General features: G+C 40.7%; 1 protein-coding gene and 1 pseudogene across 1 annotated transcript in view; both read right to left on the bottom strand.

Moving 5' to 3' along the window:
• LOC101979514 (cat eye syndrome critical region protein 2 homolog) overlaps nucleotides 1-14,844 on the bottom strand; it is a 115,955-nt gene that overhangs the window by 78,823 nt on the left and 22,288 nt on the right. The window lies entirely within an intron of this gene.
• On the bottom strand, nucleotides 7,343-9,028 carry LOC113458043 (annotated as a pseudogene).

Genomic DNA, 14,844 nt, shown 5'->3' with positions numbered 1-14,844 from the left:
AATGAGGTCTGGTGCCCTCTTCTGGCCCGCAGACATACACACAGACAGAATATTGTATACATAATAAATAAATATTTTTTAAAAAAAACCAGTATCATGAATATACCAATTCTTTCAATTTTCCTGTTAATTTTTAATTTTATAAAAATAATTTGTGTTTTTATGTGTGCGTACACATGTATGAATGTAGGTATGCATGTATGTATTTATATTATCTGTGTGAAGGATTCCATGGAGGTCAGAATATGGCATCAGATTCCCTGAAACCAGAGTTAAATGATTGTGAACCACCATGTGGATGCTAGGATTTGACTTCAGGCCCCCTTAAAGAGTAGCCAGTGCTTCTAACACAGAGTTAGCTCTCCAGCCTATTGTTTAAAAGTTTTATTATAAATTATTGTAGAAAATATTCTAGGATCACAGAAAAAAAAACCTCATTGACATTTTATCTTTATTCAATACCCATTAACCTGTAACATGAATGCCTGTAACATGAATGTTATTCCAAACTATTAAATTACAATATGCAACATGAGTCTTTCAAACTCATGGTCAAAAACCTGGTTAACATTCTTCATATAACATCATTAGGTGTAAGAGTCTTTGCCTTCTCAGACACTTAGAAAAACTCATTTAGCTTCAAATAACAAACAATAGTATTTATCTTATTCCTTAAGGCTTGACAAAATTTATTTTTAAATCTTTATACTATTTAGGAAAGTACTTATGTACAGTGCAACATCAAGAGACAGACACCTTGTTAAGTTAAAAATATATCAAAAAAATAATACAGCTTATAAAAAGCAAGAGAATCTACTTTTATACATCTATGATGATTTGCTGCCAGTAAGAGATGAAAGAGGGCAAGAATGAAGGGGAAATAGAAAATGAACAAGCAGTCACAAACAAACACACTCAGCCATCCACAAGGAGAGTAAGTAGTATGTGTAACTCAAAATAGTCAATGACTGGATATGAAAAGAGAGACTTGCTAAGGAAAACAAAAATCTAATTTTTGCACCCACATGAAGAGTATATATATATGCCAATACAGAGTGATCAGAATCCCAATAAGCTACGATCTAGGATGAAGGTTGAAGCAGCAGTAAGATGAAAGGCGGCCCCTTTAACGTTTGCTCCTGGAGTCCAGCAACTCTCAGCAGTTGGCTGGAGACTGAGCTGGAAGATCCTGTGGAGCGCCAACAAAAGGAGGAAACAAACTCAAGTTCCCAGGGCCCCCTCCCGACAACTTGTGAAACAACTTGATAAATGATTGCTCTGTCAAGAGACCAAGAGATGGAGACGTCTGGAAGCAGAGGGGGAATGTATCTAATTTAGGAGGGGGTGGTGCAGAATGGCAAAGAGATCATCACTTGTCACACAACATCTGATCAGAAAACCTCAAGAAAAGACTACAAAACTCCACGGTCTAAGAACTGAAGAAGCCCTGTGTAGCCAGACCTACACAGACCTTAGGAAGGACTTAGCTTCTGGTCCTAAGCTTTCATTTTTAAGGGAGAAACTTTCTACTTTCCTGCCTTAACTCCAAGCTTTAAAAAGCCTTGCTCAACTAGGAATAATGTAAAAAATACAAATTCCTTTTCTCTCTACTTCATACCTAAAGACACTGACCTGAGAGTCAGAGACACAAGGGCTCAAATCTTGCTCAACTTAAGAAAACAACTGTCATAAAATGTATGAATGAATAATTTGAAAATTTTAGGAGTTCCCATAGGGGACCCTTGATTTTGCTCCTCTTCCTTTAAGGTTAAATACAATCTCTTCCTAACCAAAACCTTGTATGGGTTTCCAAAGCATTGGTGACAAATTCAATCAATCAATATACAATGAACATCTCTACTGGGGAGGAAAAAAGTGTTACCCAAAGAGTAGGTCAAAAAGACTATTGCAGTTTCAGCAATTGATCAAAGACCAAAAAAAAGAGAAGAGAGGAAGTCAGTTCATTAAAATATATCAAAGGCAAGAACAAGCAAGTAACATAAAGAGTTTAACTGATCAAGTACTTATGTTTCTTCAACTTGCTGGGCTAGATAATGTTGCTGTAGTAAAAAATATTATGTTACACTGTTGTGCAAAGAAATTCTATGAGAGCCAAATTAACTTGACTGTAATAAAACAATTAGGTTTAACAAACCAGGCATGCTGGTCTACAGAGCTAGTTCCAGGACAGGCTCCAAAGCCACAGAGAAACCCTGTCTCGAAAAACCAAAAAAAAAAAAAAAAAAAAAACCAGGCATGGTGGCTGACCCAGAACATCAGCTGTATTAACTACCAGTTATATTATTATTATATTACTATATTAACTATCAGTTATAACTATAATAAACACTAAAGAGGCATTCTGCACAATGGAAAAACCAGGAGAAAAATCACTACTTAACAGGGTGGAGTTGAGTTGGAAGGTCTTGTTCCTCTAATTTTTCTTGAAAGTAAAAATATCTAGTGAATTTTCCTAGAAAAAAATTATGTATGTATATATGTATGTATGGTCTGTCAAGAAACTGCTTGGATTAAATAAAAATGGCTGTTCAGTGAAGAATCTCACTTGCTAACTGCCCAAATGGCCTCTTCATCAGGAGGCATTTCTAAAAGGTTCCAACTTAGAGATACAGAGAAAAGGACCCACATCTCACATCTCCCCGAGACTAATTCTAATCAACAATTCACAAAAGGGAAAGGGCTTTCCAGCACATGCTGCAATCACAACATTCAAGATGCAGAGGCAGCATAACTGCTACAAGTTCAAGTTTAATCTGATGTTAAGAAACTATAAAAATTCATAACACAAAAATCAAAGCTCTGGTTTGCCATTTTGAAAGAATCTATAGAAAAAAAAATTGGATGCCCCCTTCTAAAAAAATCAGCAGCTCTGGTTCTGATTCATAGGTTTTTTAATTACTTATTTTTATTTTATATATAGTGTTTTGCCTGCATATGTGTCTGTGTGAGGGTGTCAGATCTTGGAGCTATAGACAGCTATAAGCTGCCTTGTGGGTGCGGGGAATTGAACACAGGTCCTCCTAAAGAGTAGTCAAGGCTCTTTACTCCAGCCCCTCATACTTCTTCTAAACATGGCTCTGCTGGGGTTATGAATGACTGTTCCCTTTCAGACCAGCCAGGCATCCTCCACTTCACTGTACTGCAGGTCCAATCCCTAATTCCTCACTAGGTTACCTGATTCTCAGTGAGTTTGACGTTGACAACCTCAATGAGTGGCAGGTTAGCTTGTACTGAAAATGCAAGTCAAGCATTCATGAACCTTTTTTCTCACTGGTCAAAGTTAATAATGACATTCTTCAAGGCTTGATATTTTTTTTCCTTTTGCCTGTAATGCTCAGGATTTGATACAATATTCTGAACTGTTATGATTGCACACCCAGTACTTGGGGCAGGAAAGAATGGCGAGATGACTCAGCAGGTAAGTGCACTTGCTCCTCTGGCAAGAAGACCACATTCTGTTCTCAATCACCACATGGTGGCATACAACCATACATAACTTCGGTTCCAGAAGATCCGATGCTGGGCTGGAGAGATGGCTCAGCAGTTAAGAGCATTGCCTGCTCTTCCAAAGGTCCTGAGTTCAATTCCCGGCAACCACATGGTGGCTCACAACCATCTGTAATAAGGTCTGGTGCCCTCTTCTGGCCTTCAGGCATACAAGCAGACAGAAGATCCGATGCATTCTTCTGACTTCACTGGGCACCAGACACATATACACATGAAGGCAAAAAAAAATCATACATGTAAGATCAATACCCACACCCCAAAACAGAGTCTGTGTAGCATTGGCTGTCCCTTGAACTTACTTTGTAGACTAGGTCAGCCTCAAACTCAAGAGATCCTCCTGCCTGAGTACTGGAATTAAAGGTATGCACTACCGTCTAGCCCCTGTAAATATATTTTTTTCTTAAAAAAGGACCCCGGATGTCTTTCTTCTAACCAGCAGTACATAAGTGTCCTGTAAGAATATAAAGAGAACTACTAAATAAATGGCTGCATCAGTGAATTCTCAGCAGCTATGGCTGTATGAGTAAAATCAAACCAGGCAAACTCACAGGGTAAGTGGGGGGAGGGGCTCATAAACCCATCACTAGTTGGTAGAGCTTTTACAGTTAAAGGTTGTTAAACTTGAGAAAATTCATTTGGTAGGTGCCCTTGCTCCAGTGGCTACCCCTATTCACAAGCATACAGCAATGACTGAACTCAACGGATTATGAGAACATGAAGTTGAGAAGGAATGAGTTGGAAAGGGGGTCTGGGAGGATCTGGAGGGGATATGAGAAATTATGATAAAAATGTATTATGTACATGTACAAAAAATCTCAAACAATAATAAAACTGATAAAGAATAAAATAAACAGCATCTGAGTTGGAAAGAAGGTTCAGCAGTTAAAAGTTATTTGCTGCTCCATCATGAAGCACAAGCACTTAGAGGATTTCAAACTCTCCACTCTGACATCCTCTTCTTGCTCCTGAGATATACAAATATTCACATTTGAGGCTGGAGAGATGGCTCATTGTTAAGAGCAGTGGCTGCTCGTCCAGAGGACCCAGGTTCAATTCCCAGCACCCACATGGCAACTTACTACTGTCTCTAACTCCAGTTATAGGGTATACCTGACACCCTCATGCAGGCAAAACACCAATGCACATTTTTTAAAAAGAGAAGGAGTGAGATAGAGAATATTAAAAATATCTGAGGTAAGACGGGATAAGATAAGTAAGAGGAACAGTTTATCTAGTGGTATGGGAAAGTTCTGATCCAAAGCAGGAAAGAATTTATCACTGACACACTGCTCAGAAATGTAGGCTGCAGATATAGCTCAGTTAGTAGTGTATAGGCACTAAGCCCTGGGTTCATTCTTCTGCATAGCATAAAGAATGGTGGTGCAGTGCTTCTACACGGGAAAATCAGAAACTGAAGGTCATCCTACAGTGTGAGTTCCAGGTCAGTCTGGAATACCTGGGACTCTGTTTCAAAGAGGGACAATTCAGCCAGCAATCAAAAACACACACTGCTCTTTACAGAGGACCTAAGTTCAGCTCCTAGTACCCACTTCAGGTGGCCTACACTCTAGCTCCAGGGGGATCTTAACTCCACTGGCACCTGAATCTGTGTGTACACACATCAACATGCCTACATGCGCAAATACATACACACACCATTAAAAATAAAACAAACCCTTTTAAAGGAAATGGAATGTGCTAACCCAATGGGTTAATGTGCACAAAGAAACGTTAAATCAATGCATAACTGAAGAATTTTTTGGTCAGTTTATCCTAAAAGCAAAAAATTCAAGAACTGCATTCTAATCAAGTAAACAAGCCATGAGTGGTGGTGGGCTTCCAGAAGTCCCACCTATATAGGAGGCTGACACAGGAGTATTGCTTAAGTACAGGAGCTTAAAACCAATCAACAACACCCCCCAAAAAGGCTAGCAAGCAACTTGTTATGAAGGCACAATCATGCAATCCCAGTACCTAGGGGGCTGAGGCAGTAGGCTGAGATGAGTTCAGAACCAAATGGGTCATACAGTGTGACATCTGCCTCAAAAAGACACAAAGAGGGCTGGCAAAACAATCCAGCAAGAAAAAGCATTTGCTGTCAAGCCTAACAACCCAAGGATGATCCCTAGATCCATACAACTGCTGGGGGTGGGGGAGGGGGGTATGCATATGCCCACAACACACAAATAAATAAATATAAAATACAAGAAAAAAAACAATTAACAAAGAGTTTTAATAAAGTACTGCCTCAAATCTTTCCCCTACTGGGAGTGCTGGTACAAGCCTTTGATTACAGTACTTAGGATACAGAGGCGGGCAGATCTCTATAAAATTTAGGCCAGCTTAGTCTATACAGCAAGTTCCGAACCAGCCAAGGTTACATAGGGCTACCTGATCTCAACATACAAACAACTCCACTTGAATATTCTCAGTCTCTCTAAAATTGACATGAGCTCTCTCATCTTAAACACATCTCCTCAAGTTATGTCTGTTTATGAAGTTATAAAGCTTCCCTTGACCCTCATAAGCAAAGAATTTCTTCATTTTATTTTTCTCTATCAGATATCAGGAGTCTTGGCACATTATAGCCATTTGTTTCTTCAAACACTTCAGAATGAACTCTGGAAATATTCTCTACGATCTAATACATAAACAGCTTTCAACTTACTTCCATTACTACTCCCTTAAGAAATGTTAAATTCTTCCCACCAGGTTTTTCCCAGATCAGGATTCTTATCACAGAATCAACTTTATACCCTTTGGAGGCTTCATCAGGTGGTCCCTTCAGGCGGTAATAGACAACATTTGGATACTCAGTTATCCAAATGCACTGAGAGGAAGAGATGTCACTCTAACAGCCTACCTGACCAAATCAACACACAACTTAACATACATGCATTAAATACAAAATTAAAATACTACTCCACACATACTTTACTCAAGATAAACATACTTTACTCAACATAAAGCATTCCTCTTAAACCTATGGACTATTACAGAGACAACAGTAAGTGTTTTTAGGGCTAACAGTATAATTCAGGGAGAGAGAATGTGTTCAGCATGGCCAGAGCAGAAGAGCAGATCCCTAGCACACTTCCCAAGAAGAAAATTCCTAACAATGCCTAAGACAGAGCAAACCAGTCTTCCACACACATCACCAGCAATGTTACTTTTGAGTTCAAAGAATTAACCCTCTAGCTTACCAGTCTACAAAATTTCACCCAAGTCAGTATAGCACATTTATAGATATTACTAAAATATATCTGCCATGTAGGCTGACATAAAAGGTCAGAAAGCTACTTGCAGGATGACAAAGCTAGGCATTGTATCGCATGTCTATAATTTCAGCACTCCTGTCATCCCTGGACTAGAAAGGTGGGGGGCAGGACAAAAAGAGTTGGGGGCTAGCCTTGGCTACCTAACAAGTTCAAGGCCAGGCCAAGTTATATAAGACCTAGACCCAAAAATCCAAAGCAAGCAAATAATTAAAAAGACAGTCTTGAGCCGGGCGGTGGTGGCGCACGCCTTTAATCCCAGCACTCGGGAGGCAGAGGCAGGCGGATCTCTGTGAGTTCGAGGCCAGCCTGGTCTACAAGAGCTAGTTCCAGGACCGGCACCAAAAGGTACAGAGAAACCCTGTCTCGAAAAACCAAAAAAAAAAAAAAGGGAGACAGTCTTGAAAACAAGTGTTGGTGAGGATGTAGAGGGACTGGAACCCCAGTCACCCAGTGGTGGCAGTGTGAGATTGTGTAGCAATCTTGGAAATGTGACAATTCCTCAAAAGGTAAAAACAAACATGTTGTAATATAAATTCTTACTGTTCTTTCTTTCTGTTATATTTGACATCTGTGGCATCCTGGAGGATAAAAGTAGGCACTGCAGTCACAAGTAAGGTCTGTCACTAGGAGGAGCAGGTTGCTGCTGCTGGGAATGAACTTGCTGGGAAGCTGTTGCAGCACAAATGTCTTCTGGCAGGCCTCACACTCGATGATCCCATTGGCCTCCTGGATAGATGTTTAATGCACAAACACTGGGTATTCTGTGTCACAGGGGTGCAACAGGTCCTGCTTCTTGTGCGTGTGGGTCTCCAACCCTTCGCCATGCCAAGACTCCCCAAGCACTCCACTGTAGCAGAAGCTGCAGAAATGTATGCAGCCACCTGACCACTATCAAGGAGGAAGAGGACTGATCAGGGCCTGGGCTGTACTATGGTGGTGATCTGGGAGCTTGCGCATGGCCTGGTCATACATGGTCACGGGGCTTACCACCCCCATGCCAAAAAGCTGTGTCACGAGAGCACCATCCCCTTCCCCCAGAAGTTTTCCCACCTTTGACAGACCCGGGCTAAAAGATCAGGCCATGCAACAGATCTAATGTTTATGGAGGGAAGGGGTGCACAAAAGGTCGTCTTGGAGTGGGGACACGAGAGAGAGGTAGATTCTATCTCTAGACCAGGAGAAAGAATAAAGCGAAAATGGGAGAAAGAATGTATGGGGGGTCTAATTGTTTTTAACAAAAACCCAGAGGCAGATAGTAAGAGGTGAAGCTGAAAGATTAGAGAAGCAGTGCAACCAGCCACTAGAGAGACCTCTTACCTCTATCAAATTCTCAGACCAAAACGGCAATCCTGCTTCTGACTACATCCTCTGACTGCATCTCCAGATTGCAGAGCTCTTGTCTCCTCCCAACATATACTCCTCTCTCGCCCAGCCATATCCCTTCTGGGTTTTTATTAAGAACAATTAGAACTGGTGTTACACCATGTGGAATAAGAAATTCCACCCAGCTGGGCTGGTGACACAGGCCTATAAACCCAGCACTCAAGAGGCAGAGACAATTGGATCTCTGTGCGTTTGAGGCCAGTCTGATCTACATAGCTAATTCCAGGATAGTAAGGGCTACATAGTGAGATATAGTTTCAATAAATTAGTTCATGAATTAATTACTTTCCACTCTGATACATGTTCAAGTTATGCCCCCAACACAAGCCTGAAACAGGAATAATCAGAGCATGATGTACAACAGCCAAAAAGTATATACAATTCAAATGTCTGTCAACTAATAAATGGTTAAACAAAATTTAAGTTTATCCATAAATGGAATATATTTGGCAATAAAGAAGTGAAGTATTTTTTAAAAACCTGTAATGATCTAGGTTTTTGTCATTGACACAAACTAGGCTTATTTTAGTTACTTTTCTATTGCTGTGTGAAGAAACATGATGTCCAAGGCAACATACAAAAAGTACTTTAGGGGTCACAATTCTAGAAGGTTAGAGTACATGACCATACTGGCAGCATGACAATAACCAAGCAGGCATGGCACTGGAGTAGCAGCTGAGAGTGTCCCTCTGAATCACACGCGCCAGACAGAGAGAAAGAAACTGGAAATAACCTCAACTTTTGAAAGGCCACACACAAGACCAGACCTCCTAATCTTTTTCAAACAGTTCGACCAAATAGGGACCAAGCACTCATATATATGCACTTACGGGAGCCATTTTTGTTCAAACCCCCACAAAGGTCATCTGGGAAGACATCTTGACTAAGAATATGCCTTCAATAGACCTGCCTGTGGAAAAGTTTGTTGGGCATTTTCTTGATTAATGATTGATGTGGGAGGGTAGAGCCTATGCTTAGTGGTGCCACAAATGGGCAAGTGGCCCTGGGTTGTAATAGAAAACAGACTAAGCAAGGCAGTAATCAGTAGCACTTCTCTGTGGACTCTGCTTCTGTTCCTGCCTCCAGGTTCCTTCTAGAGTTCCTGTCCTGACTTCCCTGAACCCTTTCCTTCTCAAGATGCTTTTGGTCATGGTGTCAATCACAGCAACAGAAAGCAAACTACAACACATGCTGAAACAGGAACAGGCATTCAAAACACTCTACTAAAAGCAACAGAGGTCAGTCACAAGGATGTATATTTTGAATAATTCAACTCATAGGAGAAGTACACTCAGAAAATTTCGAAGACACACCAGATCAGGGGTTTCCAGAATAGGTAAGGACTTAAGTACAGCCTGACTGCTAAAAGACTTTGTAGTTTATTTTACAGTTGATGAAAATATCTTTAAATTTGACTGTGGTGATGGATATACATTTAAGAGTACACTAAAACCAATAAAATGTCCACTTTTTAAAAAATATTTATTTATTTATTATGTATACAATATTCTGTCTGTGTGTATGCCTGCAGGCCAGAAGAGGGCACCAGACCTCATTGCAGATGGCTGTGAGCCACCATGTGGTTGCTGGGAATTGAACTCAGGACCTTTGGAAGAGCAGGCAATGCTCTTAACCTCTGAGCCATCTCTCATCCCCTAAAATGTCCACTTTTAAGAGGTGAAATTAGCTAGCCAGTGGTGGCCCACGTCTGTAATTTCAGCACTGGGGAGGCAATAAGAGTCAGGAACTCACTGGAGTGTGGAGTCTGAGATTAGGTAGAGACATAGTACAGTATAGGCAGTCTGAGCATTGGTAAAAGGTCTCTAGTGGCTTACTGTTCTGCTTCTGTTATCTTCAGCTTTAATTTCTATATCTGTTCCGGGTTTTATTATTTGTGCTACATGGCTCTGAGGTTAAGAGCACTTACTGATCTTTTAGAGGACCTGGGTTCAATTCACAGCACCACAGTCCCCATATGGCAGTTTACAACCACCTTTAATCCCAGCACTGGGAGGAGGCAGAGGCAGACGTATCTCTGTGAGTCTGAGTCCGAGGCCAGCCTGGCCTACAGAGTTAGCTCCAGGACAGTCAGGATTGATATACAGAGAAACCTTGTCTTGGAGGCAGAGGTAGGGGTAGACGGATGGATGGACGATGGGACAGGACACGACACGACTACAGTCCCAGAGAATCCAATGCCTTCTTCTGACTCCTGTAGGCACCATAGTACAGATACACACATGCATGCTAAACAATCATACACATAAAAGTTCTAAGGGAAATGGGGGCTGGATGTAGTGAAATGCATCTATAATTCCCATACTCCCACAGCAAGAAAGGAGGAAGAGAGGGAAAATCGCCTAGGGACTGAAGGGCAAGCTATTTCTGCATGGGAGAAACAAGAGAGACCCCATTTTCAACAAGGTGAATCTCCTGAAATTGTTCTTTGACTGCCACAAATACCAAATTTGTTAAAAAGAAAACCCTGACTAACACATCTTTTGTAATTCTCTCAATAGTCTTGAAGCATAAATGCCATGGTCTTCCTTTGAAATAGCTCAAAACCAAATACCCAAGACCAGAGAAAATAATTCAATTCAGTTTTTAACTTCAGTTTTCTGGTCTATGAAAGAAATGATAGGGCATTCAAAGTTATAAGAGCTAAATGAAGTTAGGTACATCTCATGCCTGATTAGACATACACTCAGATTTTAAGTTCTTTTATCTGTTTTTAGCAGAAATAGATGATGGACTTGGAAAGTTAGTTAAGTGTACAGATGATCACAGTGATGACCACTAATATTTAAGATCAGCAATTCTGTCATGCTAACCAGAGTTTTAAGTTGTAACCACTTACAGCATGGGCAACAAACACTACAACTTAAAAACAGATTAACTTATACTCAATCAAATAAAGCAGTTAATCTGTTTTTCAGCATGTAATAATGTAATTATGCTAAATAATTCAAAACATAAAAATAGCAGGCAGTGGTTAACTACAACTATTTGATTTATGCAGCAGTAATTACTTCCAAAGTCACTTGAGAACCTAATAGTAAGTTGTTTTTAAAGTCTGCAAGGCTCAAAGCTCCAATGCACAAGGATGGATGATGTAAATTTCTCTTTTCATCCCCACTGGCTGTTTTCACTGGTTCAGTAGTTCAAGTTGAGAAACCAGTCAGGATGCAAAAAGTACAATTTAGGCTTGGACTGTAACACTTCCTCTGTTCCTATCTGAATGAAAAACCTATCTCAAAGAGAAAGGCAATCCATCATGACTGAGAGCTGGAGCACTGGGATGTGTGCAGTGGGTGGAGGTGGGAGAAGATCAGAGATAATTGAGTGTGATGAACTACAAGAGCCGATGGAAGATAAATTGGCTGATAGACCAGCATGGAGAATTAGGAGGAAAACAAAGCATGCCAGATGGAAGAAGTACAAAGGACATGTGGGCACAGAAGGGGGGGCTGAGGGAGCTAAGCTAGGGGATCAGGTGCAGAAAGGTGTGTGTGCAATGTTTCTCAGGAATCTTCAATCCTAGTTTTTCTAGGTGTTTTGTTGTTGTTTTTGAAAAACAACGTTTCTCTGTGTGGCCCTGGCTATCCTGAAACTCTATAAACCAGGCTGGCCTTGAACTCAGTGCTCCCTGCCTCTGCCTCACAAGAGTACTGGAATTAAAGGCATGGGCCACCACCAGAATGTGAGGACCAAGAATGTAGGTCAGTGGTACAGCACTTCCCTAGAACACACAAGGCCCTTAGTTTAATCCAAAATAACACAAAAACAAAAAAATCCAATGTGAATACATGGTTTGTATACATTTTATCATATAGGACCACACTGAAGAAAGTTGGTCAATTTAATACACCCAACCTATGGAAAATATATGGCAATTAAAAAAAAAAGACAACAGTATTCTAGAAGGCAAGCATCACTGGACACAGAATGATGTGAGTCAAGTTTCCCTGTGACCATTATAAACTCATTCAAGAAAATTACCATCACCCCTGTAGTAATATATGTGTGTATGCATACATGCACACACAAAAACTGCCCCATACAGGATATGTAAATTGGCATACACTCCTTGTGGGAATTGATTCAGCTGCCATGAACAGAAATTTGACAACATCTCTTGCCATAACAAACAATCTCTTTATGAAGAAAAGTTATGGGGTTGGTTAGATGGCTCAGCAGTTAAGAGCACTGGATGTTCTTGCAATGGACCTGGGTTTAATTCCCAGCACCTACATGGCAGTTCACAATTATTTGTAACTCCAGTTCTAGGGACTCTGACAGTCTCACACAGACATACATACAGGCAAAACCCCAATGAGCATTAAACAAACAAACAAACAAATAAGCAAGCAAGCTCAAACTTATGAGTTTCTGTTTAAATAGAAAAGTCACTTCCCAGAAGCAACTTCCCAGAGGCAGAGGCAGGCAGATCTCTGGGAGGTCAAAGCCAGTCTGGAAGACAGGAGCACAGAGCAAGTCCCAGAACAGCTATGGCTACAAAGAGAAACCCTGTCTCAGGAAACAAAATCAACTAAAAAAATCTAGATGTACAAGGGATAGAAGAACACATTAAAACAGACTCAGTAGTAATAAAACCAGCATCTCTCAAATAAGAAGCTTCTTTTAAAAAGCCATAGAATAGCCGGGCGATGGTGGCGCACGCCTTTAATCCCAGCACTCGGGAGGCAGAGGCAGGCGGATCTCTGTGAGTTCGAGACCAGCCTGGTCTACAGAGCTAGTGCCAGGACAGGCTCCAAAGCCACAGAGAAAGCCTGTCTTGAAAAAACCAAAAAAAAAAAAAAAAAAAAAAAGCCATAGAATAAAAATTAAATTTGTAAGACAGAATGTATGTGGGTGAAGCTTAACTTTTTTAAAAAAGAAAGAAAGCGGTGGGGGCTGCAGTCTGATGAACTACTCCTAAAGTTACTCATATCCCTACTCTAAGTGTTACCGTATCCTGCACAATTCTGTGCTAGCAGAGTCCACACTATCTTCATTCAACTCCTTTCACTCAGCACCTAAAATCTAAATGGGAAACGCGCTCTCTAAATTTTAAGAGTTAACAGAGCCCAAGAAGTAATGGAGCCAGACTAGCACAGTGCAGAAGGTAGCTACAGAGCTCCAGGACACCAAAATGGTGCTCCAACCATGCACATAAATAGATTAAGCTCCTTTTCATCAGAAAATATGCACAATTTCTAATCCTTAAAGAATAAAACATTCTACATTTGAACTCTGAAATATAATACAAAAAAAATAAAATAGTAACTATTGGCAGTTTATCAAAAATAAAAAACAAGCCGTTAGTTCCAGCACTCAGGATCTCTGTGAGCTTGAGGCCAGCCTGGTCTACAGAGTGAGTTCCAGGCTGTTACAGAAAAAGAAACCCTGTCTCAAAACCAAAAAGCAAGCTGGGCGGTGGTGGCGCACGCCTTTAATCCCAGCACTCGGGAGGCAGAGGCAGGTGAGGCAGAGGCCAACCTGGTTTACAAGAGCTAGCTCCAGAACAGGCTCCAAAGCTACAGAGAAACCCTGTGCCGAAAAACCAAAAAGGTGTGTTATCTTTAACCCCTCACTTACCTGTCAAAATACCTATTTCATTACATAATCAATATATATTTCTTAAGTTAATGTCTACAGCTAATCAAAACTCATTACTTGTCCTGGTCTGTCATAAAAACAAAACTGGGAAGGTACAACTAATCACTTCCAAGGTCTAAATTCATATAGCGCACCACTCTATTACTGCAGTCACACTTGTCACTTAAGAATATTCTGATGTGTTTACCATGACAGTATCTCAACAGCAATTAGCCTTTGTAAAGAAAAGTACAGGATGAAAAGAAACAAAAACAGAACAATGAGAAAGAAGAAAATAGAGAAGCAAATGCACAGTGAGGTCAAGACATAAACGGGTTCCCAGTTCAGCATTTAAGGAGCTGAAAACTAAAAAACCAGCAATTCTTTGCAGAGTCCTCAAAGTGAGGTTGAGAACAAGTTCCTTTTACTCAATACACCATATGTTCCGTTACCTAGAAAAATTAAAAAAGGCATAATTCTACACTTAAGAATCTGAGGCAAGAGGATCTGGAGCTCCATGCTACCCTGAGCTACCTAGTGAGATCTTGAAGGTAATGGGGAAATGGCAAATTCTAAAACAGTCTAGAAGGCACAGTCCCACTAGCCTTTGGACCAGACACAGAAACAGCAATTTTGGTCATCATTAGAAGTGAAAGAACTCTTGCTGGAGGCCACTCGTGGTACACCCCTTTAATCCCAGCACTCCAGAGGCAGAGGCAGGCAGCTTTCCAGGACAGCCACTGCTACACAGAAAAACCCTGTCTTGAAAAACAAACAGAAAGAACTCTTAGGCAAAGACAGCTGCAGAAACAGAAGGGAAAGGTAGACAGATGTAGAATTCCAAGGAAAACCTAATGATGTGGGAATGATTTCTTATTAATAAAGAAACTGCCTAGGCCCATTTATTTCATAGGCCAGCCCTTAGGTAGGCGGAGAAAACAGAACAGGATGCTGGGAGAAAGAAGTTGAGTCAGTGAGTCGCCATGGTTCTCCCACGCCAGACAGACGCAGGTTAAGATCATTCCTGGTAAGCCAGCTTGTGGACTACATAGAATAA

Source organism: Microtus ochrogaster, unplaced genomic scaffold (assembly GCF_000317375.1).
Source record: "Microtus ochrogaster isolate Prairie Vole_2 unplaced genomic scaffold, MicOch1.0 UNK1, whole genome shotgun sequence".
Classification (NCBI taxonomy): domain Eukaryota; kingdom Metazoa; phylum Chordata; class Mammalia; order Rodentia; family Cricetidae; genus Microtus; species Microtus ochrogaster.
The sequence above is the reverse complement of the archived record's forward strand: the minus strand, read 5'-3'. Positions and strand labels throughout refer to the sequence as shown.